The sequence below is a fragment of the Ambystoma mexicanum genome, chromosome 2p (genome assembly GCF_040938575.1).
Source record: "Ambystoma mexicanum isolate Mex_15411 chromosome 2p, UKY_AmexF1_1, whole genome shotgun sequence".
Lineage (NCBI taxonomy): Eukaryota > Metazoa > Chordata > Amphibia > Caudata > Ambystomatidae > Ambystoma > Ambystoma mexicanum.
The window spans coordinates 284715200-284740652 of record NC_090923.1 but is presented as its reverse complement, the minus strand read 5'-3'; positions in this window follow the sequence as shown (position 1 = coordinate 284740652).

Below are 25453 nucleotides of genomic sequence, written 5' to 3'. Positions count from 1 at the left end.
TACTCTATCAGTCTCAGGTGCGTCACTGTCCGCTGGTTCTTCTATGGCACCCACTCTCCCAGTTGCTACAGCATCAGAACTATCCACAGCCATTCATGACCTCTCTGCTGCGGTGGCTTCTGAAACTCCTACAAATCATGGAGAACCCGCCACTGTGACTCCTGACGTTTCTGCGGCTAATCTTGACTCTGCCATTGCTGTGTCTGATGCCTTGGAAAACCTTCCTAAAGCAACCATCTCTGCTGTGCCTCTGGCTCCACCTTTCAACACCTTACTGTTGCCTTTCAAAGCAAGCTTTGCCGTGGAACCTGCAACAGACATTCACAGTTCCTCTATTCATGAACACTCTGTTGGGTTTTGTGCTCCAAAGACTTTGTCTTTTCTGATTTCTACCGCAAAGGTTCAGCACATTGATACCGTCTCCACCTTTGAAGACTCCCACCTTACAACCTTAAACAGTTTTTGGTGCTTCATAATGTACCTTTTCGGAATAAGACTCTTTCACGGTGTGACAGACCTTCTTCCTGTTGGTCAGTCTTCAGGGAGCCTGGAGAGGGGCCTGGAGAGGGGCATACTGTCATGCATGCACCATGGGCGCATACATTGGCGATCAATATGGACGAATTGTTATTCATTTATCTACAGAAAACTAAAGGATCAACCGCTATTTACTATTTGGACTTTATTTCCCATTTGCAAGACTTTGGTGCTTTTTTATTTTTCCCAGAAAACTACACTTACCATAATGCACTTGGCTATAACCATCCATTCCTGGCTATTCCTATTTTTCTTCATCAGAACTACAATCCCCAGAAGCCCTAGGGATTTGCTCTGCTTCCACCAGCTCAGGAACAGAGAGGGAGGTGGCCGATTGTCTGCAGGTGTGCTGAGCCAGGTGCAACCAATTAGCCTGCCTCTGTGCTGGGCTGGGCAGTATAAAGGCTGCTGCCTGCGAGAGCTCAGTCTCTTGCATTGAGAGTCCTTCCGGCACCTTTTTGCTTTGTGCTACAAACTTTGTATGCTGTTTCCTGATTTCACCTGCTCTTTGTTCCAGTGCCCTGGTGGGCTCCTGCCTTGCAGTCTGCTTCATCCTGCTGCCTACAGCCCTAGCCTTTTGGGCTCCCTGCCTCAGCCCTGCTCTTCCAGGCTCCTGCCTTGCAGTCTGCTTCATCCTGCTGCCTACAGCCCTAGCCTTTTGGGCTCCCTGCCTCAGCCCTGCTCTTCCAGGCTCCTGCCTTGCAGCTGATCACGCTCTGCTGCCTTCCAGCCTTCGCCCTTACCCTGCCGGGCTCTCCACATTGCAGCCGATCACGCTCTGCTGCCTTCCAGCCTCCGCCCTTGCCCTGCCGGGCTCTCCACATCCCTGCCGGGCTCTCCACATCGCAGCCGATCACGCTCTGCTGCCTTCCAGCCTCCGCCCTTGCCCTGCCGGGCTCTCTACATTGCAGCCGATCACGCTCCGCTGCCTTCTACCTGCAGCCCTTGTCCTCTGGGCTTCCTGCCTTGCAGCCTACTACAGTCCTCTGCAGCCCTCTACAGTCAGTGGCCCTGCTCCTCTGGGCTCACTCCCTGCTGCCCTGCTCTTCTGGGCTCCCTGCCTTGCAGCCGATCACGCTCCGCTGCCTTCTACCTACAGCCCTTGTCCTCTGGGCTCCTTGCCGTGCAGCCTGCTTTACTCTGCTGCCCTAAGCCCTTTCCCTCTGGGCTCTCTACCTTACAGCCCTGCTCCTGTGGGCTTGCTCATTGCTTTCCTGCTCCTCTGAGCTCTCTACCTTGTTCCTACTGTCCTCTGCTATCCAATCCTGTTACAAGACTTTCCCTTTGTTTCCTTCTGCTAGTTTGCTATCAACCTCCTTTTCCTGGATTTGTCTGTAAGTATCTTCTCTTGTACTGTTTGTAGACCCTTTTGTACAGAGCTTGTCTGTTGGTTCCCATCAGTCAACCTCTGCCCCTTCCCTTGTCTCGTTTCTACATTACAGACACCCATAGCTGCTGTTCCAAGCCATGAGCAAACAGCGTGGGCCTCTGTTATAGCAAACTGTGCAGAAGGCTTGAGTATTTCCTAAGGTTCGTGGAATACTCTTTTCCTATATCTGCATACACCCCAAGAGGGAATTAATTCTGTACCTTTTCCTTGCTACTCTTGCCTACTCTTCATTCTCTTTCCTTTCAGCTGTGTGTGTGCTTATCTGTCCACTTTATTTAGGCACAACCACCCAAACCCTTTCTGGGTGTCCTGTGTCACTCCTAATAGAGTGCCATCCCTGACAATTTGTCACTTGAGCAAACTATAGGTCCCCTGGGTCAGGTCGAATAGAACGGTGAGGCCGAAGGCGAAACAGCCCACCCTGGACGACTTCACTAAGACGTCCCCGGGTCAAGACATCACCAAGAGCAGGGACAAGCTGGTTGCGAGCGGCATGATGACTTCGGGCGCCAACCAAGAAATCCTGGCGGCGATTGTGGACCTAAGGGCAGCCTGGGAATCTAAGCTCGAACTAGCCGTCACCGAACTAAAAACGGCGCTGGACCTCAAGGTCGGAGAGGTGCAGGAGGACGTTAACCTACTCCGACAGGATGTCAGGGCCTTGCCGGAGCGCACAGAGTCCCTTGAGAAGGAAGTTGGCCCGAATACTGCGGATTGCGCCTCCCATAAAGCCGAATTGCACGCCCTGATACAAAGAGTGGGCAACCTGGAGAGCAGAGCGGAGGAGGCGGAAGGACTAGCCCGTCGCAATAACATCCGCATCGTGGGCCTGCTGGAGGGGATGGAGGGCCGCGATCCTACGGAATTCATTGAATCCATGTTATTGCAAGAGATACCCGGAGGAGCCCTATCCCAAGGATTTGCAGTAGAAAGGGCACACAGAGCCCTAACGAGGAGGCCGCCGCCGGGGAACCCGCCTAGGCCTGTGATCGCCAAAATTCTTAATTACCACGACCGGGAGAGGATACTGGAACACTTTCGTAAGGGAGGAACGATCACACGAGGAGCGGCAAACATCACGGCTTACCCGGATTATACCCTGACTGTGCAGCATAGCCGCATGAATTTTGGGTCAGTAAAGCGGAGACTGAGGGAAGCGGGCCAAAAATATATGTTACTTTATCCTGCAAAATTGAAAGTCATTCATAAACATAAAACTCTGTTTTTTGAGACCCCGGAGGATGCCATGGGATGGCTCGATGCACAAGGATGTCCCCAGGAGTCAGAAGTTCGGACGAGAAAGAGCTCGGAAGAGATAAATGAGGCATGAAGAAGGTGCCGCAAGATGGCGTGGCACGTGGGACTTGAATATAGTCACTTGCGCAGCCTTCAGTAGAGAAGGTCAGACGATTGCACTATTTGTCATAAGCACTGTGGTTAATGTTGACTTAACGGGAGCCTTACGGAGCGATTCTCTTTATCCCACGATAGTTTTAGTTGAGTGGCCATTAGGGCGACCTCACCCTACTGAGCTCTGTGCATCGGTCGGTGCGTGCAGGGCTAGATGTGGGGGTGCCTGAGCTCCGAGGATGGAGCTGGGCAGCAGTTGGGGTGTGTGATGTTGGGGAAGGGACGGGTGGGGGGAGGGGAGGGAAGTTGGGGTTTTGCTGTGTACATAGTTAAGGGGAGTTCGAGCTGGTACGAGAAGCTACTAGTATGAGAAGCTATCTGTATCACGTGGGCAAAGGGGAGGCGCTACATGGGAGGCAGGAAGACACTTATGAGCCATGGGAGACCTTAAGATCGTAACATGGAATGTCAGGGGACTTAACAGCTATTTAAAAAGGAACAAAGTCATGATGTACCTAAAAAGACAGAGGATTGATATTGCACTGTTGCAGGAAACACACCTGACCCAGCAAAAATTGGAACTGGTGGGGAAAAAGTGGAGAGGCACCGTAGTGGGCTCTCCGTACTCTGCCTACGCTAGGGGAGTGCTGGTCTGGGTGGCGCCGCATGTTCCGCTCCGACTCACACAGGAGGTGGTGGACACAGAGGGAAGGCTGGTCATACTGAGGGCCTTGGTAGAGAATAGAGAGGTGTGCATTATAAATACATATGCCCCCAACCAAAACACTGCCACGTATTTCAGAACCCTATGTACTCATCTGGGCGCGTGTGTGGGGGGAGCAGTTATTTGGGAGGGGACTTTAACTGTGTGCTCGACCCAAAGGCAGACAGATCTGATGGGAAGATTGATCGGCCCACCCCGGCGGCCAGGGTATTACAGACATTACTAGAGGACTTTGGGCTGGCGGATGTTTGGAGACTGAAACACCCTAATGAAACACAGTACTCTCACTACTCTGCTCCGCAGCACTTACACACGAGGTTGGATTATTTTTTTGCCACGCCAGATGTGATGATAGAGACCACCCAAATAGAATATAGAGCAAGGGTCCTGTCGGACCACTCGCCCCTTGTGCTGACCTGGCAGTACTGTCGCCCCAGGGCGCGGATACCGACGTGGTGCCTCCGTGCGGATGCGCTCAGAGACTCATTCTTCAGGGAAGACATCAGGGATGCGATCTTGCAGTACTTTGAGGTTAACACGGGCAGTGTGGATTCAGCGGGTACACTCTGGGAGGCTTTTAAGGTTGTGTTGCGGGGTACTGCCATTTCTAAGTCAAAGGGCCTGCAGGGTGGGTTCCTAATAGAACTAGAGAAGGCGGAGAAGAAACTGGAGCGCGAAAGCGACAAGGCAGGAGGGGACGCAGAACTTGTACTCGAGTTGCAGCAGAGGTGCGCAGAGCTTTGGGAAAGGCTCTGCAACCTTAACTACAAAAAGTATGTCGAGAGGCAACATGCAGGTGGGGACAAAACTGGCCGCTTGTTGGCGTGGTTATATAAGAGCGAAACCCCCAGGCCCCCGATTAGGATAATAACTAGAGAGGACAGGGAGGTGGTTGACACCCAGGAAGGAGTCAATGAGGCATTTTTGGACTATTATAGAACATTATATGAGGACAGAGGAGGGGAAAATCAAGAGGAGATTAGTGAAACACTAAAAGACATGGAACTACCTAAGATTAGCGATGAAGAAAGGGAGGAACTAGACGCACCTATTACCCTAGATGAATTAGAGGAGGTGGTAAAACAGCTGCCCACCTGCAAGACCCCGGGTACGGACGGATTCCCGGGCGAGTTTTACAAAGTATATAAAGCAGAGGTACTCCCCCCCTATGCTAGAGATGTTTAATGAGTCTTTTGAGAAGGGTCGGCTACCGGATACGCTTAGAGAAGCACTAATCGTACCGCTCCCCAAGCCCAACAAGCCAGGGCATTGCTGCGGCTCCTATAGACCGCTGTCAGTGTTGAACCAGGACAGCAAGATCCTGACGGCGGTCCTGGCTAATAGGCTACGAAGGGTCATCAGTAAACTGATACACCCGGATCAGACAGGCTATGTCCCCAATAGAAATATAACTCACAACCACAGGCAACTCCACCGGGTGATTGAAGAGGGGAACAGAAGCGATGAGGAAATGGTGGTGGTGTCCCTAGATGCAGTCAAGGCTTTTGATTCAGTGAGGTGGCCATGGTTGCTGGCGGCCTTGGAAGAATACGGGATGGGGCCGGGTTATGTTAGGTGGGTGAAATTGTTGTACAGTGAACCACTGGCCAGAGTACGCACGGGATCGGTGATATCTGAGAGGTGGCAACTCAGAAGAGGCACCAGACAAGGGTGCCCCTGGTCCCCGATGTTATATATTCTAGCCCTGGAGCCCTTAGCAGTGTACCTCAGACAACAATATGACTTGGTTGGTATTGAAGTAGGGGGAGAGAAACACCTAATATCCCTATATGCTGACGATTTGTTACTGTATTTGAAATATCCGGAGGAAAATCTTCAGTATATTTTAGAGGTCATGGAAAAGTATGCAGAACTGTCCGGCATAGCGGTAAACCCCCAATAATCGAGCATGTTCCCATTGGGGGGCTACATAGGAGTCCCTCTGGAACGATTGCCAGTGTTGTCCGTACCTTGGGCGGCTGATTTCTTCCGCTACCTCGGAATAGATGTATATCATACTGTGGAGGGGGAACACTTGTACAACACCGAGGTGGCTGTGAAGAAAATCCGCACGAATATGAAGTTTTGGGAGAAGCTGCCACTGGCGATGATGGGGCGGGAGGCGATGCTCAAAATGGTGGTGCTGCCTAGGCTGTTGCATTTCTTCAGTAATATACCACACCTGATACCCAAGAAGTTTTTTGCCAAACTGAATAGCATGTGTAGGGACTTCCTGTGGCACGGCACCCGCAATAGAGTGGCGCTATGGAAGCTACAGAACTTCCATGATAGAGGGGGCATCAAGCTGCCGAACTTTGAGGCCTATTATGTAGCCAGCCAATTGCAATATGTAACCAAATGGCTCTCTGATGAAGAAACTCCTGAATCTAGGCTGTTTGGGCAGGATTGCGCCCCGTTTTACCTAAAAGAGATTATCTGGGTTCCTAGACTTGAAATGAATGAACGCCCGGGTATGCTGTTGCTTGGGTGGAAGATGTGGCACAGAGTATGCCAATTGATGGAGAACCTGTGCCCGTGTTCCCCACAGGTGCCACTAGTTGCCTTAACTAAGGGAGACAACCAGTTTAGGATGATAATCAGGACCTATTGGGAATCGGTTGGGTTGGCCACATTGGGAGACATATGGCAAGAAGGGGCTATTAAAGAATTCGAAGACCTGGGAGAAGAGACAGGGTTGCACGGAGGCCAATATGTTACGTATCTTAGGCTAGTGCAGACTATTCGCAAAACCTGGCCGGAGACTGTGCTGGCGGAAGAACCAGACGCTCTAATCGGAACGATATATGACATATCTGAGGGAGGGCACGAGATCTCTAGACTATATGAGATGGTGATGACCCGGGTGGGGAAGGATTTGACTGATTTGAGGCTGGACTGGGAAGCGGAGGTGGGGCGCAATTGACCGATGGAATGTGGGAACGGGTCATGGGATACCACAAGAAAGTGTCCAGAAATGCTAGATTGCAGCAGATACAGTTATACATAACGCATAGAGCCTATATGACCCCGAAAAGAATATCTACGTTTGCGAACGCAGGAAGACAAGCATGCCCGAAATGCGATGAGGAAGACGCAGATATGGCACACATGTTCTGGTCTTGCCCAGTGATCGAAGCTTTTTGGGGGGAAGTGGCACGGAAACTAGCGGACAAAGGGGTCCCGCTACACATGGATACGGCCTGGGCCTGCCTGCTGGGAGGGTTTCCCAGACCACGGAACACTAAACACCTTGGGAAACTGAGGGACCTGGCATGTGTGCTTGCTAAAAGAAGGATAGCCATGAGCTGGAAGCAATGCCACAAGCCACGGATAGAGGTATGGTGGCGGGACTTGCAAAAATGGGCGGAGGCTGAAACGGTGGTATGGCAGGAGGCATGTAGCAATTGCGGGGAGGAAGATGTAGGTAACCTGACGGCTTGGAGAATGTTAATAACAGGACTGTTTGGCACAGTAGTGGATCCTGCAGCTTCAGAAGGAAGCGATACCCAGCCACACGCAGCGGATACAGAACCGGAAATGCTGATAAGCTCTTGAGAGGGGGGGGAATTGAGGTGCAGTAATGAGTGTTAATTGATGTTTACGAGTTTATTGTAAATAATGCTGCAAGTTTGGTTTGTATTGTTTACTTTCAAAATAAAATTTAAAAAAAAAAAAAAAAAGAATCTGGGTGTCAAACTATCTGCATCTCTGTCTTTGGCCCCTCAGGTTAGCTCGGTCTGACAGGCTGGTCATTTTCAATTGAAAATACTTAGGGAGATCCTTCAATTTATTCCTTCCTATTTATATTTGTCTCATCCGGACTATTTGATACAGCGCTTACAGATGCTTCAAAATTCTGCTGCCCGTCTGGTACTCTTTATCGGGAACATATTTTTCTAGTTCATAACTCCCTTCACTGGCTGCCAGTGGCTAGGAGTGTTCATTTTTAATCTTTATGTTTGGTGCATAAGGCCTGTTATGATGCTGGCCCGGAGAATTTACAGCAAAAATGTTGACCCTATGTTCCTACCTGTGCGCTACGCTCTGAGAACCGCTCTCTTTTGGCTGTCCCTAGGCTCCGCCATGCGAGGACTTGTGGCCGTGCTTTTTCACTTCAAGCTGCCATTCTCTGGAATGCTCTCCCCGCTGCTCTTCATGCGGTGTCTGGTCATCTACAATTCAGGAAGGCATTGAAAACTCTATTGTTTTAAATCTTTTTTCTTTGTGATCTTTGTTTTCAGTCATCGTCCCAAGTTGCCTTTGGGTGTCGGTTGCGCTGTACCAGGTCTTTGTTTGGTATGAAAAAACGACAACAGAACATAACATAACTATTCATTCAGTCTCCAGCACTCTATTTACTTTTGCATTGTCAATTTCTGTATACATTATGCATAAATAGCTAACTGCATATATAAACAAGAGGAGGATTACAATCTACCTTGTCCATGCCTCTTGTAACAGCTAGTATCTGTACCTAGTCTCCAGATCATGTTTTGCTATTAGTAAATGAATAGATCATATAGTCATTGGGCAATATAGAAACAGATTCAAGTAAATTGAAAACATCAAGTTAGTAAAATAAGTCAGTAGAGTAGGGAATCCACTGCAGAGATCTCTCTGTGTAACTTGATGATCATGGCTTCAAATCCTGGCCTGTCACCTCAGTGTTTTATCCTTTCGATTGAGTAACATTGCTATCAATCTCTGCACCAGGTACTCAACCCATGTTTTATCTCCCTGTAAATGGAAGCCTTATCTGGAAATTACACAGACACAGACACAGTCGCTGTGGGTACTTAACCCAGTAATTGATCTCAAATTCACAAACAGCCCCCATCTTTCATCAAACCGTTGCTCCCGACTATGATGGCAAACGACCACAAACAACTTTTATTTACTAGGTAATATGCCCAGTTCCTAGCTTGTAAAAACATTAACCGCTCTAGTCTGTTACGCTGCCTTTACTCTAACGTTATGAAAATACCATGATTTAATAACTAAAAAGATGTATACAAAATCTTCAGATCAACAGAACCATGTTGTCTGCTCATATACAAGTCTCCTGCAACACTGTACATCCCACCTCGTCTCCAGATGGTTGCTCTGATGAGTGCATTTCTTTGCCTCTATCCAGCTCTGATTCTGATCTACAATTATACACCTGGAGAATGCAGGATTTCGAAAATGCTCCCTGCTTACACAGCACAGTTATTTAACTCCCTTTTTTGGAATGTACTATTTGCACAACATTTTCTTCATTGCAATTTAATTAATGGTACATTATTTGAGAGAAACATCTGTATATATCAATTTTATCACCCTAAATTGACAATTCATCAACACATCTCCCACTATTTGGTCCCTACATTATTTCAGATACACAGCAGATACAGATGTGTGAGAAGCTATAATTTTATCACTATATGTCCAATTGCCATTTAACACGCTTTGAAAAGTTTGCACTTGCATTTCCTGTCCACAATCCATAAGAGCCTAAGGTGCTCAGGACCAGGAACATACCAATGTTCAAGTTTGCGTCATAGGTTTATTGGACAAAAGATTAAAGTACCTACCTGCGGAGAGGATGCAAGCAAAGGTGTGGAGTCAGGGGCTCATCAATAAGGCTTACTTTTAAAATGTTTTTATTTAACCCTATTAACAAAGGCATCAGATAAATGCTTATCACATGACTTTATGTAGCCTGAGCCAGTTCTGTGAGCAGACGAAGACAATTATAAGTATTATTTCCGTAGCTAAAGCTGTACATCACAGATACCGGGCCCGATTCATGGAAAAGTATGAATTTCTCTTGAAATTGCAGTGCACCACGAAAGACAAAGCGCAAGCCTGTGTTCAGAATAAAAAATGAGTGCCCCATGTATTCATGGAATGTACTGCGCAAAGTAACCATGTTCGCAAGTCGCACACGGAATACCACTGACATTCCCCCACGCAAAGCATAAACAGCCATAACAACTACTGAGGCCTGCTCCGCCGGTGCTAATACACGCACCCTTCAAACAGTGCGTGGGGTCCCCCGCAAGCAGGCCTGCATCTTGGTAGCCCTGTGCAGGGTCCCCCAGTAACTGTTGCCAGCTACTCCAACAACATGCATATGAAAATTCGTAATTGATGTTGAACTATGAAAATCTGCGTACGAACCCCCGTAAACCGTTCCTGCACCCCACTACACTGCATACACACACCCCTAAGGTACATCGGAACCCCGGTTGCATACACGCACCCCTTAATCTGACATGCAAACCCACCTGCGTGCTGCTATTCCTAGGCGCAAGTGTCTTTACGCCTGCCTTCGGGTGGCACAGAGATCAATGGATTTGCGTGGGCACTTCTATGCCGAGAGGCTGCACGAGTCATTTGGCGCAATTGTGGGCATGCGAGGGACTGCCTTTTTTGCATATTCATCCCCATTTTCTGTGTTACGCCCCCTTCCAAGCCCTCGCAGAGACGTATCAAGCCTGCGCGAACTCCACGCAAGCCCTGGAAAAGTACAGTGCATTCGATTCCATGAATCGACAAAAGCATATTTGCGCACAGTTCGGCATGCAAGTTACCTATTTTCAGCGCAAATAATTCCACCATCTTTTAGTTTGCCCTTTGTGTTTGCGCATTTCTCTGTTTCACCCATAATAAATGGGTACTTAAAGTGATACCCAGAATATATACTGCACATATTTTTCAGTGTCTAATATTCCGTGTAAATCAAGTTCACCAAATATATAAAACTGAAAAAAGAAAGCTGGTTAGTTGGTGAAAGTGGCTAAGAAGTTTATATAGCTAAAGGGGGGATGGGGCTAACGTGACTGTGGGGGTTTCCCAACTGCTTTTTACAGCCCAAAATTGGTTAAATTGTAAACAAAGAGGTGACAATCAGAAAAGAAAAAGAAAATCAGTGGTCAAAAATTGGAGGTCGAAAAACACACAGGACCCTTGCAGGAGCATTGTGGAGGTTTAATTGCAGTAGAAATACTATCGATACTGGCTAAAGCCATTGTAAGTGTTTTCTTATAATAGCTGCACAGACCTTACTGTGCAAAGCCATCAATAGGGTGTGCTTACAGAGGCAGAAGTGGTATTATTGGGAAATGCCAACACAAGAGTGTGTGTGTGTGTGTGTGTGTGGCATCTTTTGGATTTTTGTATCTGTTATAAAGCCCTCCTGCCTATTTTCTTTTGCGGTTGATGAGCTGGTGGAAGTCGATCTAAGTCACATGACTATGACCCACCCACCTGTAAATCACTGCTAACATTTGGTGGCTTCTTGTTTTGCTGCTCTTTTTCCCTACTTCACCAGCCCTCCAGCCTTTTTTCTTTTAATAATGATGAGCATGTGCAAGTGGAACTACTTTGTGTGACTTAAACTTCACCCACCTGCTTAGGCCTGCCCTTCCTTATGTTAACTGTTAAATCAAAGGTCAACACTCGCCCGGGCATCTGAAGCGAAGAGCTGGTGAAACAAAATTGCAGTACATGTTAAAATTGTCAGGTTAGACTCCTTGAATCCTTTGTCAACAGCCCATACCCAACAACACCAATTATTGTCAATCAAGCGGCACACCAGCAATATGCATTGCAGCAACCTCAACTGCATCACCCTAGACCCCATCAGCACTCCATCATTGATCATTAAACAAAAACGGATGCTTACCAAACTTCGCTCAGCAATCTTCCATGCAGCAGACATCACTGACCTCATCACGACACATGACTGAGACCTGGATAACATCCAGCTCCTCCCACACCATAGACAACCTCATCCCCAATGGCTACAGAGTTCTTCAACAAGACCATCCGAACAAGATCGGTGGAAGCTTTGTCATCATTCATAAGGTATCATGGCCATACACTCAACAGGATGTTCCCACCATTGGCTCTTTTAAAAACCTAATCTGCCACTTCCCACTCTCTCAAACAGACACAGTCACTTTCCACATCATCTAGGGTCCACCCAATCCCTGCACCTCTTTAATAGGACACTTCAAGGGCTTGGTCACCACCATGTCTCTCATGTATGCCAAAAACATCTTTGGAGAATTCAAAATCCCTGCCAATTCATCAACCGAGTCAATGAGGGAGGTTCTCCTTTGCCTTCTTGACACTCTGAACATAGCACGCAAAAGGCCAATTCACAAGAACGGTAATATTCTTGACCTCATCATCACTGCCCTGCGCATCCGACGCCACAGCTCTCCAATCCTGCTCGACTGTTTGGACATCTTGTCAATCCTATTTGACATTAGCCACACCATCCCAGTCGCCAACATCTATTAGAAACCCACCAAACAAGCCTGTAGATCATTCAAGAACTTCCTGTGGAGGCTGTCATGGAAGTTCTCACAAACCTCCACTTCAACTGGGCCGATCAATCTCAGATGAACCTGGACTGTGACTCACTTCTCCAAAACTCAAAACTACCCTCACAAGCAACATCAACGGCCATTCCCCATTGAAGCAAGCCTAAACTGTCTGCACTCTCTCGTGCTCAAGGACTCAACTTCAGCTTTAACAAACAACCAATTAGAAAACAAGAGAAGACAATCCTCCTATGTCTACACCCAAGACTATGGAACCTCCTCCCCGTGAACACCTGACTCGCCCCATTGCTTCTATGTTTCAGGAAGGAGCTCAAGACCATCCTCTTCAAGCATGGCACCCCCCCTAAAATCTAGGCCCACACACCCTCCACACCCCATCTAACCAGAGAATGGGTGATTTGCTCCCCCCTATTTCCTCCCTTGGTTGCTTGGATATAACTTCCTGGCAAATTGCCTGCTGTTCCCCTCCCCCATTGTTCTATCCACGCTCCCTTGTATCTCTGGTTGCCTCACTGTGTCTTTCCACCTATGACGTGTAAACCGCTACACTACTTCACGAAGATAGGTCAGCACCCAATAAATACTCTAACAATAAAACAAATAATAAAAATAATAGTAATAATAGTAATGTCAATAATAAAAGTATGAACATTTACTCAAATTGTCACAGAAAATGTACTGTAAAATGCAATATTTTATATCTTTATTTTGGCAGGGAGATCACCATTTTGCGAACTGCCTCACCAATCCACATTTGGTAGGTTTGTGCACCCTTGCTAATCTCGGTAGTTCACACTCATTAGTGGGGAATTGTTATACTGGTTAAAATACTTGCAATGTGCCCAGAGTGCTACTTTTGCCCTTGTGTTTGAGCTACTATGATAAGACCTTGCCTCTGATTCGTGGCATTCTCTTTATTGACTGGTCAGGATTCGTATTATTGATGTGAAGTCCTTTTTCTGACATTTAACTCTCTACATGAGTTGGCCGTGAGATATCTTCAAGGATACATTTGATAAGACCCACCAATGTGCTCAATAAATTCTGATGGTTCCTCCAGCTATGTGTTTGTGAAGTATGGTATGTCTTCTGTGTCTGAATGGAACCATGGGCACCTACCTACTCTGCAGCCTATTGGAATAGCCCCTGAATATTTGGTCAAGAGATTCCACGTTTGTCAGTTGGTGAGAGTGAGCTGTTTTTCCCTAGAGTGTGGAGGCCCAGTATTTCTGTGCCCAACTTACCTATCTGTACCTTCCACCTGAAGATCCAGGTCTTACCAATAAAGGACACTTGCCTTCCACTGTCTCCTGGTCATCGTTGGCACATGGAAATATACATTTTTTACTCTAGGGTGGGGGAGGCAGATGATTTTCTTTTTGAGTACCCCCTTATGACACACCCTTTCACTGGAAATTAGTCTGCTGTCAATCTTCCTGATTTTCTGCAAGATATATATGCGTGAGTTGCTGGGTTTTCTGGAATTCCCAGTGTTCGCTGGTGATTTTACACTTGGTATTGGGCACAAGGAAGAAAATCAATTTTGGCTGTAAGATAAATTATTCAAAATAAAAATACTAATTCTGCAAGACGTTACTTACAAAAACCTTTCTATAAACTGGATTATTCAACCATATGAAAACACATAATGCTAATAGCAACAATGGTAGGGGGATTTATACATTTCCGCCAGTACCAACTAAAACGAAAATATGACAGGTCCTACTGTAGGGCCCTGTAATTATGGTTAAGTTACTCATCTCATATGAAGAGCACCTTTTGGGTGGCTTATAACTTCGCCCCTCCTGGATGAATTTTCACAAAACTTTGCAGAAAAGAGTATATGGCCTCGTCAGATTGATTCTGTGAAGTATGGTTGTGGTTTTGTAAGGTGGGGCACATTTATAGGGGGTTGCCCAAATGTGTGGCATAGGAGCAAACCGCTGGATAGATTTTCACCAAATTTGTGGCAGGAGTGGTGGCTTGGTCCCGAAAGTGTGATTTTTGGAAATCTGGTGTAAATCTGTCCATTCATTTTTTTTTAAAAATAACCAACATGTAGTAAATCGAACAATAGTCAAATCTGGGTTTCGTCCACAGACTCACTTCCCTGTTTGGTCGGCAGGCGGGCCTCAGATTGGGCCAGAGGGTGGTGTGAAATCTGCGGACATTGGACACGCCCGCTGATTGGATGGCAAAAAGCGTGAAGAACCTCTGATTTTTGGAAACACTCGCCATGTTGGATCCACGGACAGCTGCCGTTTTCCGCTGATGGCACGGTGGAGGAAAAGTGTGGAAAACACATTTTGGGTTCTTTTCTGGTGGAAAGAGGAGCTGGGAATGGTGGGGCACTTTTTGAAGGTAGAAAAAGGTTGGGCATGTGTTTTAGCAATCCACGAACACTGCAGTAGTTTGCGGACAGGACCATGAATGAACGGCTTGGGAAACACATTTAGAGTTATTTGGTGGGTGAAAGAAGGTTTGGAAAGGGTAGGGGAGTGGAATAAAGATGATATGGAGCTGTTTCTATAGGTGGAAAAAAGGGTTTGCAGATGCTGCCTGGTCTGCGGTCAATTTCGGTGTCCGCAGACATCATTTCAATTGCAGAGGGGTCAGGGTGAGTTTTATTAGTTGACTGTGTATGGAATGTACTTGTTATATAGTTAATTGTACTGTAGTAGTTGAGACGAGTGTCCAGATTCTGGGGGCACATGGCCACAAGAACATGTCCACTGGCCCCGACCACTACAGTAATAATATGCGTATAGTAATTATAGGTAACATAGTAGGAGTATGGCCAGAATCACCATGATAGGTAATGTAATGGGAGTACAAAGCGTAACATGGAGGAATCATGTGATTGAACTGTATATGGTAGTTAGAATTGTAGTACAATTGAGATAGTGCTCATAGAATATGTATTTGATTATAATTGCTATGGTTACTTAGTTTTATAGCGTTATGAAGCTGGAATCTCTGTTTTATTTTCTGTGAAAAAAAAGTATAATTTGTTAAGCAGGATAGTTTAAAAGCTGTTGTCTTGACATTATCATTGGGTCATTGGAAAATAAATCATATGAGGATTAAAAAAACATTTACAGTTATGTGAGTGTAAGGATGATAGTATCTTTATTTGAAGTATTTTGTGATTAAGTGAATGCTTGAAGTAGTTACATACCTGTTGCGCACTCTAACTACATTAGAGGTTAGAAGAAGTTTTGTCGTATAAGAATTGAGATGGCATATTTGAAGTGATTTGGAATTAAGGTTTTATTCAAGTAGTTAAATACCTTTTGGTGTATTCTAACTAGATTGACTTTGAAAAGTACTATCATAGTATTATGGATGTAGTTAGATACCTGTTGCCGTATTCTAACTGTTAAGTGTGCTTCGGTTTAGTGACAACATTTGGGTTGAAAGTATATTAAGTAGGCATTTGTTAAATTTGCTGGTAACCTATGTTTTGGAGTAACAGAGGTATCATTAAATTAAAACCAAACACTTCTTTTTTGACATATGCAGTGTAGTGCCCTGAAGTGGTTGTGGCACCAGTGTGGTATACTATACCTACTGTTGTGAAGTTTTTCTTTACAAAAGATACATGGCCGTGTGTGAAGCCTGTAAACTTAGTTAGTTTTGGTACCATCTGCATTGTATCTTAGAGGCATTAGTATGACATGTTGGCTATGTGAGTTTATTTGTATGCTGCAACGATTGTCTGAATTGCAAAAAGGCCATAATATGTCATGATTTGCATTCTGCAGAAGCTGGTAAATTGGAATGGATTCAGAATTTGGCATGGATACATATAGACATTTTACATTAGGGATGTGGTCTTGTGAAACATGGTGGCAGAGAGTGCATGTATGTTTCCACGTGTATCAAATCTGGAAGATCTTTCTGAAGAAGAGAATGTTTTTCTTTTGTGATGGACATGCAGTTGACTTTGTACTTTGTGGTTATATTGTTTGAGGCAGAAGGAGTTAGTCTTTGTTTCTTTAGCTGTATTGTTGGGAGATCTGCTATAGCTTCTGTTTGTATTACTTGTCTTTTTATAGATTTTTATTTTTGAGGTACAGGGTACATATCTAGATAGAGGGTGTATAGTGCCCATAGCCTGTTGTATTCCAGTATTCAAGGAATGTCAGCATTGACTTTGTTTGCATCAAAGTTAACTAGAATAGACAAATGATTATACGTAGACATGAAAGTGATAAGTAATTCATATCTTTGTTAAAGACTGTGCTGCCAATGTCAATCAATGTTTGATCTGGGGTTAGACCTTATGATTTGTGTATAATGACATCATATGCAACAGGTAGAGAAAATTGCTCACTGCCTACGTACATCTCTTTGAAAAGAAGGAAACGTGCTATTGTCCGGCCAATGTTTTTAAACGTCTGCAAATTTGTCAATGTGGATGTTGACAAACTGAATTTTGTTGTCATGCGGATATCTTTGGAACCCAGCAACTGTGCCAATTGCTCCATTGACTAAAGCTTGTTCTACGTGAAGGTAACCTTTTACAATTACTCTGCAGTTTAGACACAAAGTTAATATTTTCTCCAATCCAGCTGTGGTGGAGATACTTTTTTCTAAGCTATTTAGTCATGCTGTTGCTTATTGACACATAGGAAGTGTTATGCTGTGCAGTTCTAGTTTGTATGTGGAGCTGATATGCAGTATGGGTTGCATTTCCTTTTTTAACATTGTCTCATTGAATTGAATACAGCTTGCAAGGGTTGGCATTAAGGACATGCATTTTAGATTTTGTTGAGTTAATTGTACCATGACATCAGGAGCAGATGTGTTTCGTCCATATAGCTTATGGATTAGTCTACTATTTAAAATGGATTTTGCATCTTTAGTAAGCAGACCAGTTCTAATGCTTTTTTAAATGTTAACATAGGTGAGGTCTGCAAACGGACACATGTTTTGGGTTAGTTCTCTGTATTTAAAATGTTGCCAGAGATTTACATTTCCAATGCTGCTAAGGGTACTGCAGCATTGTTTGTGTCCAAATATTTTGAAAATAGGTTGACCTTTCACTGGTGTTAACTGTATGAGGTCTCCGAACACAATAACATATTTTCCTCCAAACAGTTCTTCGTAGCTGATTGTTAGTGTTTCTTGCATCCTGAGATGAAATAAAGCCAACATGAAGTTGGAAACAATGCTTACTTCATCTACCAGGAGCACTTTTATTTGTTTAAGAGTTCTGCGTACTTCAGTAGCAGCTTCCGCTGATAATATGTAGTATTCTAATTTGTTTTGGTGTTCTACGGGGTAGAGCAGTAGTCTGTGTAAAGTTACGGCTCCTATGTGTGGGCAGCTAAACATGTGGAGGCGGTTACTACAGCTGAAAGTTTGTTGTTTGTTAAGTATTGTAGACATGTGCTGATTATTTTAATTGAGAATGTGTTACCAGAACCAGCTTCACCACTTACATACAGGAGCAGAGGTTTATAATGTTTGCAGCTACAGGTTTTAGTTTCATGTTTAAAACCATATTGAATTTCTTGAGTGACTTTTAGATAAATGGTGAGTTGTTCATCATTTAGCTGTGATTTGAGCACTGACAAGTCTTCAGATTGTATACATTGATACATGTTATGTTCTACCTCAGTCATGGCTATTTCTGCTGTAAGTGAAGGGTGACCGCCCGCTGGAATGTCTTTGTCTAGTGGAGCTTCAATGTATTCCTCTTGTTGATGTTCATTGTCCAAAATGTGTTTTTATTGTTTGAAATTGTCATTTGTTCTACTGCATTAATTTGGTTTCAATGCAGCTTCAAATGAGTCATAATCAACTAATAATTATTTGTCTTTTCTCCAAGGTTTAAAAAGTTGGAGTAGGGCCATTTAATACAGTTCTCTATGTTGTGGAGATTTAACAAATAACTGTATATGATTAATTAGACGGGTTTGGTGAGGTTCACTAGGCTTCCTTCACAAGTTGAGACTGAATATTTGCCAGTTGTGTCATTTGGTGTGACATTGTTTTTGTAGGTGTAGTTTTGGACAATGTTGTACAGACACAGGTTTTCCAAAGCATTACTTCTGTTTGGGTAGTATGTGTCAATTAAACAGTTTTCATTAAATGTCCTGGCTGTTGGGATCGTTTGTGGCTATGTTTTATATCTCTTGGCTGGATTTTAGGAATTTTTTGTTTGGGATGAAGCTGGTTCAAGGTTTAGCCAGACAATGTGTTCAGATTCGCCATATAAGGCTTTACCTGTTAAACAGTCTGCAGCTTCATAGCACCCGCATTCTCTACGGGAGAGCATTTTTATACCAAAGCTGTACAATTTTTGTGATAGTGTTTTGTCAGATGGTATGTCATCCCAGAGTCTTTTAGCTCTGTTTTCTCAGCTTTGGTGAAATATACTTTGACATATTTTGCAACTGCAGTGGAATTATCTGCAATGTATTATATGTCTATCTTTGCTTTCCACAAGAGGGCCATGATTACATTGTAATCATTGATGTACTTGGATGCTTTGTCCCTTTTAATGTTGTATGTATTTGTAGGGGATCTGCCTTTAACACTGTGTTTAACAGAAGACATCAAGCTATTTAGTTGTCCTTTTTTGAAAACTGGTCTAGGGAAGCCAACGCGATATTTGGTATAGTATGTGCCTCTGTTTTTATATCTACATCGGCAGTATTTGCCACATTTATGTTTTTAGAAGCATAATAAGACTTGTGTATGTGGGTCACTGTCTATGATTATGAAAGGATGTTGCAGGTAATGTATTTTTCAATAAACTGTAAAACAGTGGTGTCACTATCATGGCCAAATTTAGGAGCATATCTTATCCAGAAACGCATTTGGATGTGTGGTGCTCCTCATGATTGATATTCTTTTCTCTAAAAGAAGTGTTGCACTTCTCCGAGCGAATGGGTCATTTTATTGCAAATTAAGTGTGGCATGGCAATGAAGCAATGATGAAAGTACCTTGATACATTGACAGGGTGAAGAGAACAGAGTTCTCCTGGTGTTTTTATATCTATTCCGTCTTCATTTTGGTTTGCAGTGCGTAAGAAGCCATGCAAGTCATCCCATGTGTATTCTGCACAACTTAGAGTAACAAACCATGTGTGTGGGCCTAGGTTCCTTAGCATACAATGTACATCAGCATGACATCGGAACCAGTATTCCTTTGTACCACACATATTTGCCAAGAGATTTGTGATACTTGACTGCAGAACTTCATCGTTGTCTTTTATTCTTTGAAGCAGTTGGGCACCGGATATGTTTAAAAAGTTAGAGCCTGTTTTTAATGTGTGTGCAACTCCATAACATAGAGTTGCTAGTTCACTTTCGATGGGGAGGTGGAAAATGTATTCAACATTTTGTCTGAATCTGGGGTCTTTAAAATACATTCTTAAAGAACGATATTCTGATGCACTAATTTGCATGTACCTTTCATCATATCTTCCTCCTTTTCCTCTAGGAAAGGGTAGAGGAAAAGAATGTGCTTCTATACTATTTTCCCGCATGCTCATTGGGGATCCTTTGGCTCGAAGTATTTGATATGTTTCTAATGCATCCTCACTGGTGTCATTGGAGTGCAGTGGGTGAATTGTATACTTGTCTAAAATGAGGGCTGCAGTAACAGGATGTACACGTACAAATTGGCCAGTTGCTGGTGAGTCTTGAATAATTTGGGTGGTTTCTCCTACATTTTCCTCTATGTGTATATCTTTGTAGTATTCATTTTTTTCTTTTAGATATTGAAGGGCTTGTCTAACTTTGTTTAAGTCGACTAGTTGTTGCCAATTATTTTGTCGTTTGTTGGCACACCATTAACTAGTATAATCAAAGATTGATCTATTGGTCTTTGTACTCCTAGAGTTTGTACATTTTCTTTTAGATACTACTTTGCTATGGATACCCTTTAGTAACCTGGATGGAGTTAATTTGGCTGATTTCTGTTGAAGGAATATTATATCTTGAAATGGGTGCACTGTTTGTATTATAATACTCTCGTACAAGTTAAGTTGTTGGAGAGCTTTCGGAAGTGGGAATATTTCTAAATTGTTAGTGATGGCCCATGATGGCATTTGGTTATTGTCAAGCTTTGTGTTGTAATACGTTTAAACTGTTGAGGGGTCAGTTATTTTGTATTTAATTTCTGCTGTTAGATATAAAGCTAACTGAAACCATTGGGATTCTTCATTGTCTTCTATTTTGTAGGCTACATCTACAATTTTTTAGCTCTTTTTATAAAATATTCTTTGACAACAGACACATATTTGGTCTGGAATTTTAGCAGATGTGTTTTGAAACGTAGCTATTTCTTTTTTGTATGTCTTTATTAGGACGATGCTGTTTATGAGGTTTTCGGTAATGTTTTCTGAAGGTACAGAATTTTCTAAGTCAACTTCAGTTCCAAAGTATTTATGTTGGATGTGCTTTTTTTCTTGAAGCATGTCTTTGGCTGTTCCATGTAGGAGAATTTATTTAAAATTTGCAGTTCTAGAGCAGGACTTTTTGAATAGTATAGTCCATGCACACGATTCTGGATAGTAGAATGGTGTGTTGCTAACATTTTGATGTGGTGGAAAGTTGTTTTGCAAGCAGTTCCTAAAATGCAGGCTAATAAATGTCCTCGCAGACCAGTGTGGCTGTGCACAGGACAGGGGTCTATGGTTTGTAAAGTTTTCATTATACTTTTGCCTTGTAGTTTCACATAGTGATTGAGGAATTTTCATGAAGATTTAAAGGATTGTTTGTGCACATTACACATTGAGATGCATGTCAATTTGTACACTGGATGGTTTGTTTGGGTGAAAGGAGCATTTGGTTCAAAGTTTGTTGGGGACTTTTTTCTATAAGGGTTTCTTTTGCCATAATGGTGGAGCCCACCATTTCATACCCTTGATCATTATTGTCTATGGCAATTGTTTTTTGTTGTTCTTTTTTTATAAGCTTCTTCATTGAAAAATGGTTCTGTGCTGCTTGTGTGAATCCATTTAACATTACAGAAGTTTGAAAACCTTTGAATATTGACACTGCGCATGTTTAGAAGTAGTTTTTGTAATTTATTGATAAATGTAGTTAGTGGTTTCATTCTGTTTAAAATCAATACAAACAATTTTCTCTTTAGTAGAAAAGTGCTGGCAATCAGAGCTTGCAGGATAAGTCACCTGCAGTAGTTTTTAAGGGTAGATGTGACTTTTCAGCTGTTTTTATAAGATTGTGAAGAACTCAGTGGGACATTCTCTGTAACATACATTTTTTAGATTGCTTTACTGTGACTACGTAAGTACTGGTAGATAGAGGGTTAGGTTTGTTAGTAGGTCTGCTTTTCTTTGTACATATATTTTTACTTTTAGTTTTTGCCAGAGGGGCCTTACCTTTTTCAGTTGTGGCTGGTTTAGTTTTGTAAGGGAGGAAGAGAGTCAAAGCTACCCTAACCAAAGGCGTGACATAGGGTCACCAGGTTTTTGTAGAGGAGCTAGGTAACTGCTGGCACAATAGACAAAAAACCCACGGATGCGGGAATGGCAACAAATGGGTTTTTTTTTATTTTACACTAACAAAGAACAAAACAACATTATTTGAGCATATTTTTGTCTGCGTTTTTGTGACGACAATGTTAAACAATGTTGAATGTATTGTCATTTAAAACAATACTTGAAATCTATACTGTTTGTCACTCTGCCTATTAACTCACAAAAACGCAGACAAAAATATGCTCAAATAATGCATATATCCAGCGCCAAGGCGCAGCTTGTATATTTGTTTTGTTCTTCCTCCCTTACAGTATCCCTTACCCTCTTGAGTCAAGCCCCCTTACAAAAAAGAGGGTCGCCCTTATATCTCTCCTTCCTGGTTTAGTTTTGTTGCATGAGATTACTAGCTCTTTTGGTCTAATGTTTTCTATAAATAGTTTTAGAGGTGAATGACTATATGGTTTAGTTTATCTTATCTGCTCTAGTTTTTCTTTCTTTTCTTCTGAGTTACTTTTTAGTAGGCATTTTGCTGTGTCTGTTGGGAAAAGAGAAAGGTTGCGTTGGACATTTGTGCAATGTATATGCATGTATGGTGCATGGGTTTGTGGGTGTGATTGTTGAGATGAATAGAGTGCTGTTTGATTGTGAGGTGGTATATTAGGTGTGGTTGGGAAGGTTGTGAGAGTAAGAGTCTGCTGAGGTGTGATGGTGTTGGGTTAGTGAGTAAGGGACTGGTGGTGTGATGGAATCTGTAGGGTCATTATGCTGTTTTGAGCAACAAAGTGGGCGTTGCAATGGTAGTGTGTAGATGGGAATTGTAAGAGTGTGAAAAGAGAAGAAAAGTTGATGGAAAAGATTTGTAGTAAACCTTTAAATTGCAGTTGGTGTGTGGAGGTTTAATATGTCAGGAGTATATGCATAACTGCCAACATGATGCATTTTAATCTGTAGTTGTTTATGTAGTCCTGGATGTTTTGTTTGCATTTGGGACTTGTAGTTCACCTTTTCCCATTTTGAAAGTTGAAGTACAAGTCACAGAATGTAGAGAAAAAAGTAGGACTGCATAAGTAGCTGAAGATTGGAATGGGCTATGTTAGGAAGTATACATGTACTGTCAATTTATTAAACTGCCACACAATGAGTGCCAATTACAAATGGTGTACACATCTATTTTATCTGCTTTAACTTTCTTTTATGAAAAAATGACAGTGCTGCTGTAATTGTAGATATGCATTTTTTAATTTTCTTCAAAATGCTTCCACAAATATTTTGAAAAGCACAGCATGTAATATATTTATCTGATATACATGTCACAGTTTTGAATATTGAAGTTCAGTCATGTTTCTTTCTTTGCATTCTGGGACTTGTTGTTTGAGTTTTCAATGGGCTAGTGTGAAAAAAATGTTGGTTTGAAAAGAGTAGTCTGGGGTAGTATATAGTAGAACTGTGCTGCTGTAATTACATACATATACATGGTACATTAATGTACTTACTTTTCTGGATGCGAAGGGTATTCGTTTTTCGGTTGTTGTCTTTGGTATGTGCTTATTTCCTGTAATTGTAAAAGAAAGTTAGTGGGGATATGTGGTAATGGCAAAGTACATTTTTTTAAGCAAGGTTGATATTTATGAAGGAAGGAGGAGTGGTGGGAAAAACCGTTAATACAATTTGGGGACGGTTACTAATGGTTGCTTTTAGGAGCATTTTCATGAAAGTTAAGACATCCGTATGCTCATTTATAGAAGCTTTGTAACATTTTATAAAAGAGAAGAAAAGTTGATGGAAAAGATTGGTAGTACTCTTTTAAATTGCAGTTGGTGTGTCGAGGTTTAATATGTTAGGAGAATATGCATAACTGTCAACATTATGCATTCTAATCTGTAGTTGTTTATGTAGTCATAGATGTTTTGTTGCATTTTTGGACTTGTAGTTAACCTTTTCCCATTGTGAAAGATGGAGTACAAGTCAAAGAATGTAGAGAAAAAAGTAGAACTGCATAAGCAGCTGAATATTGAAATGGGCTATGTTAGGAAGTATACATGCACTGTCAATTTATTAAACTGCCACACACTGAGTGTCAATTACAAATGGAGTACACATCTATTGTATCTGCTTTACCTTCTTTTATGAAAAAGTGACAGCGTTGCTGTAAATACAGATATGCATTTTTTTTAACTTTCTTCAAAATGCTTCAAAAATAAATATTTTGAAAAGCACAGCATTTAATATGTTTTTTGATATACAGGTCACAGCTTTGAATCTTGAAGTTCAGTTGTGTTTCTTTCTTTGCCTTCTGGGACTTGTAATTAGAGTTTTATACTGGGCAAAGTTAATTGGAAGGGACAGAATGAAAAGGAAAAATAAAGACTTAATAAGCACCTCTAGATTGGAATGGGTGATGTTGGGATGTATGGATGTGCTGCCAACATATTAAACTGGCAGACACTAAGGGGGTAATTCATAGAATCCAGCGCCCAAATCGGCGCATGCGGCTGGCGCACAGCGTGCGCGTGCGGCAGCCTGCGCCAGCCGCGTGCGCCAAAACCCATTTCGGCGCACAGCGTATTCATGGATTTTAGCATCCCTAGGCAGCCGTGGTGCACAGTGGGGCAGCGACCCTGCAGCAGCGCCAGTTACGCCCCCAAGAACGCCCCTTGCGCAGGGAAAAGCCATTAAAATCCACAATCCAGCGTAAAGGGCTGCGCGAACCCTGTACCATCACGGCAAGCGGGCTATGTGTATTTTAGGGGTTTGCGTGAAGTTTCTCACGCGATCGGGCCTGGTGGAGCGGGCCACGTGTATTTCAGGGGTGCGCGGGAAGTTCCACACGCGATCGGGCCTGGTGGAGCGGGCCACGTGTATTTCAGGGGTGCGCGGGAAGTTCCACACGCGATCGGGCCTGGTGGAGCGGGCCACGTGTATTTCAGGGGTTTGCGTGAATTTCCTCACGCGATCGGGCCTGGGGGAACGGGCCACGTGTATTTCAGGGGTGCACGGGAAGTTTCACATGCGATTGGCCTGGGTACGTGTATTTTGGGGTTCGCGGGAAGTTTCACACGCAATTTGGCTGGGTACGTGTATTTCAGGGGTGCGTGGGAAGTTTCACACACGATTTGGCTGGGTACGTGGATTTCAGGGGTGCGCGGGAAGTTTCACACGCGATTGGCCTGGGTACGTGTATTTCAGGGGTGCGCGGGAAGTTTCACACGCGATTGGCCTGGGTACGTGTATTTCAGGGGTGCGCGGGAATTTTCACACGCGATTTGGCTGGGTACGTGTATTTCAGGGGTGCGCGGGAAGTTTCACACGCGATTTGGCTGGGTACGTGTATTTCAGGGGTGCGCGGGAAGTTTCACACGCGATTGGCCTGGGTACGTGTATTTCAGGGGTGCGCGGGAAGTTTCACACGCGATTTGGCTGGGTACGTGTATTTCAGGGGTGCGCGGGAAGTTTCACACGTGATTGGCCTGGGTACGTGTATTTCAGGGGTGCGCGGGAAGTTTCACACACGATTTGGCTGGGTACGTGTATTTCAGGGGTGCGCGGGAAGTTTCACACGCGATTGGCCTGGGTACGTGTATTTCAGGGGTGCGCGGGAAGTTTCACATGCGATTTGGCTGGGTACCTGGATTTCAGGGGTGCGCGGGAAGTTTCA